Consider the following 4,798-nt stretch of genomic DNA (forward strand, 5'->3'; position numbering starts at 1 on the left):
TTGAACAAAACTCAAAACAGAGCCTAATAATCTTTCAGTCATTTCTACTCTCACTTAATTTCCTTTCGCTGCTCAGCTCTCACACAGTGGCTCAGCTATGCTCCAATTCCTCCATATTGTGGCCAATCACATGCAAGGATATAGGATAATATCATTATGTGAAAAACAGAGAGGGTGACAGACGCGACAGTCAGGTGGAGCGTGCGTTTGTCCTCTCAGTAAGTGAGTGAGACAGTAGACAGCGGTGAGGAGGGCTGTGCGAAAGCAAAAACACATAAATATGCCTGACACCTGTAAACGAAGCAGCATCTGGCTGCAGTTTAAAGACTTTTTTGTCTCGGTCTTGGTCTTGTCTTGGTCTCGGATTAGGCGGTCTTGACTACAAGTCTAGGTACTGCACCTGATCACCACACAATGTTGTAGAGGTATGTCAACCAAGACAGCTCTACAACATCCAGAGCCTTCAGGAACTTAGGGCAAACCTTATACACGCCAGCGGCCCTTGCCACCAAGGAGTTGTTTAACTGCCTCAGTGACCTTACCCCATGAGATGGACATCCGCCTCATCCCCTGACTCTGCTTCATCTACGGGAGACGTGTCAGTGGGATTAAGAAGGTCCTCGGAGTATTCCTTCCACCATCCAACAATATCCTCAGTCGAAATCAGCAGCACTCCACCCGCACTATAAACAGTGCAGATAGAGCACCTCTTTCCCCTCCTGAGTCGCCTGATGGTTAGCCAGAATCTTTTCAAGGCAGTCCGAAAGTCTTTTTCCATGGCCTCTATGAACTCCTCACACACTCGAGTTTGTGCTTCAGCCACTGTCCAAGCCATGTTCCGCTTGCCCTGTTGGTACCTATCAGCTGCCTCAGATGACAGAGTCCCCAGGTGGAGCACCCTCAAGCAACCCACTCAGGGACTCCAAGAAGGCCAGGTACTGTGAATGGTCGTTCGGCCCATAGGCAGAAGACAGTCAGGACCCATTCCCTGATCCGACAGCGAAGGGACAAAAACCCTCTAGTCCAGGGGGAAAACCTCAACGTATAGGTAGCAAGGTCAGGGGATACTAAGATACCCACCTCAGCCCACCGCCAACACTGTAAACTGTAATATTGTGTTTAATAAAAAATATTAAATAGGCTGAACTTAATTTTTATCAATTTGTTATTAGAACTCGATTTAAATACGTTACCAGTACTTTTTATGCAAAAACGCTGATAAACTCAATTTATTTGAGTTGTCTTAACTTAGAAAAACTAAGTAAGCTGGAAGTTTTGCTTCTCAGTGCGGAAGGATGAAAGATGTGTTTTGAAAATGCCACGTGACTACCGTCCTCCTCCCTCCTGGATCAGTCCGCATGTTCATGGCGCCAGCATTTGTTATGGAATATATTGAGCAAACCTGGAGATATTATTGTTGTCATTGCTGTGGATGTTTACTGACTTGGTGAGTAAATGTTTACTCTTATTCAAACTGATTTTGTGGCTTCTCTTAGTTTAGCACTAGGTTTATAATCTTGCTAGCTAGTTAGTGTTAGCCTAGCGTTGCTGCTACCACTGGGCTCGTGTTGCTTAAAAATTAACACCACAGCCTTAAAAACCTTACATAAAACTATGTCTGTGAAATTTTCTGTTGATTGTTTGAAATAAAAAAGTGAGATAAGAGCCCAGACAAAATTCTTCGGGAGGTGCAGCCGTTAGGGGTAAGGTGGGGTGTGGGGGATATTTTCAATCCATAGCCATAACTAACTAACTAACTAACTAACTATATATATCATGTTTAACCTGAGTAGCAAAAGAGTGCAGGGGGGTTGAAAACAATATGCCAGGAGTTGGCTGTGCTCGCGGACTCTATCAAGCCTTGACCTCCCGGTCAGCTATTGCGCTGGTGGGTAACAGAGCTCTCCGAAAACGTGGAAGCACTTCTGCAAATATGTGATATTTTGATAAATTAAGTAGATATTTGAGCATTACACAGCTACATTCTCACCTGAAAATATCTTAAAAGGTTATTTTGTGACCCAGAAAGGGTAGTCTGGGGAAAAGGAGGACAGCATTTGTTGGCCACGGTTGTCGGAGCCTGTGTACTTGTAAGTGGCGGAGGAGCGCGGCTAAAAAACGTATTACTTTTTCTGGGTCACAAAATAAACTCAAGATATTTTCAGGCGAGAATGTAGCTGTGTAAAGTTCAAGTATCTGCTCGATTTATCAAGACATCACATATTTGCAAAAATGCTCCGACGTTTTCAGAGACGTCCATTTGTTGTTCATGCTTTGTGGCAGCTTTTGAACATCTGTTGCGTCTATTAATGTCAAATCTAGCCTTTATTTAACAACATAAGCAAACTCTATGTTACAATGATTGCACAGCCATTAAGGATCAAATCAGTTTCTGAAAAATGTTCTGTTTTTTCTCCCTCTGCTTGCTTCTTACTGTCTTTGAGGCTCCGGACCAGCACTCCTGTTGTTGGACAGAAAGACGTCAGTAAGTATTTTGGTTTTCCAATATATTAGCAACTGTCAGTGACATTTATATTAATCAGGCTGAACTTTAATCATACTTTAGATCAGCCTGTTTTACTTATTGTTTTATTTGTGCTTTGGTTTGGGGAAGTTGTTTCTTTACTGATCTTTTCCTGTCTTCTGTTATTAGACTTGAGATATGACTGCACTATGCTGTTGCTGGTGACTCCAGTTAATTCTACAAGACATGCTGTGTAAGTAAACAAACAACAACAGTTTGGTCTGCATTTCTTGAAAGCTCACATCCCCCAAACTTAGTTTAGAGGGTCTACACTGTATATAGTGAAGTCTGCAAGTTTTCTAACAGCAAAATTTGTTTTGTGCCCAAAATCATTTTGCACATCATTAGAATGAAAGTTATTGGCCATGTTTGCATAGCCCTTTTTAAAATGATGCTTTCATGACATTATTGTGTGTTGGGTGGTGGTCAGGGCTATCCAGACTGACAATTGGGACATTGAATGTCTCTCCGGTGGGGAGGGAGCCTGAGATCGTCTAAATTGGAGTCTGTTTTATACCAAATGCAGAAAAAAATGTTTTAAGAAAGCAATTAAGTTCATGTTCCAAAAAATATGATTGTTTGCTTGCAGGACACCAGGAGAGATGAGTCCTCCGTCACAGATGGTGTGGTCAGTGAAGATGGTCGCCTGCAGGTTCAAGCTCATTGCATCTCCAACCCACATCCACTGAAGGGAAGTTAAAGACTTTCTTCTGCACCTACATTTGGATCACCCTGATCCATGACAGTCATTCAGGCAGTAATGCCTGGACTGGAAACAAGCCATCCTTAAAATATTACAACATTCCAGCTCCTGTGTTGGAATGACAAACAAATGTGTTGTTTAAATTAGAGACTGCACTTGTGACAGAACAACAAATATTTTATTTTGATTATATAAGTAATGTAAGTACAAAACAAACTTGTGGTAGGCCTAAACCTATTTTCAGAATAATTACAACTGAGACTTTGTTTCATTGTAAGATTATAACAGTGATGGCAATATAATTGTTTCTTGTTCAGTAGAACAGTGTCCAGTATGTTGGCTGTTATACTTTGTTGTGTTTGAAAATAAAAGTTGGGCTGATTTTAACATCATTACAAAAAGTGTTGTTAATTACTTTTAGTCATAATCAGGTTACCACAAATTGTTTTTTCATTTAGTTGAACTTGAAATGTTTGTCAGTAGGTAAACAATTAGTATTGTACAGTCAGAAATATCAAGTTATTCTTAATACTGCAGACTTGCAATGTATAAGTTGTCCTAACAGTCATCTTAAGTAAGCTTTACTTAGTTTTTCTGAGGCAACGAGTTTCCTCAATTTTTTTGAGTTCTGGGAACTAACAAGGCTGTACAATGTACTCAAAATTAGTAAGTTGCCCTAACTTGGTCATCTTACGTAAACTTGATCCAATTTTTTTGAGTTCTGGGTACAAATGAGCTTGTACAGAGTACTCAAAATAAATAAGTTGTCCTAACTTAGTCATTTTTAGCTAAGCTTTACTCAATTTTTTTGAGGCAACGAGTTTCCTCATTTTTTTTGAGTTCTGGGAACTAATTAGATTTTACAGTGAAGGGCAACTCCAGACTGAGACAGAGTCCAGCCCCTCTCCAGGACACTGGTTCTGGAGCCCAAGTGGTGCATTGAGGTGAGCCCGACTATATCTAGTCGGTACCTCTCACCCTCAAGCACTAACTCGGGCTCCTTCTAATGGGTTAGAAAAAATGTGTGTGTGTTTATTAATGTCAGTTGATGGTATGTGCATTGCAGGACATGGAGGTGCATTCCTCTCTTGCGGGGGCTGGATAATTTCTGCAAGAACAAGTGGTTGCCTCTTAAACTGAAATACACACACACACACACACACACACACACACCACATGCTCCTCCACCCACTCTTATCAGCTGTTATTTGTTCCCTTACTCAGATTACTCCTGGCCTTCCACATCTGTTACTGAGATAAGACAGTTTGCCACAAGCTTCTATTAATCATTACAGAGAAATATCCAGATATGCTGGCCACAGAATCACAACATGAGTTCACAAGGTTGATAAGTTAAGAGAAAGTAAAGAACTGTGTGAATTTTTTTTTTTTTTTTGGCCAAATTGTGCATCCATTGTTGCAAAGATTTCCTAACCAAGTGGCCTTGAACAGTCTGACTCAGCCCCCACCTCTCCCTTCTCTCAGCACCAGATACTGAGAGGTACTCACACCTAACCCTTAAAACCAAAGAACTTATTGTGGACTTCAGGAGGCACAGACAGGTCAACACC

The sequence above is a fragment of the Oreochromis niloticus genome, linkage group LG11, assembly GCF_001858045.2.
Source record: "Oreochromis niloticus isolate F11D_XX linkage group LG11, O_niloticus_UMD_NMBU, whole genome shotgun sequence".
Lineage (NCBI taxonomy): Eukaryota > Metazoa > Chordata > Actinopteri > Cichliformes > Cichlidae > Oreochromis > Oreochromis niloticus.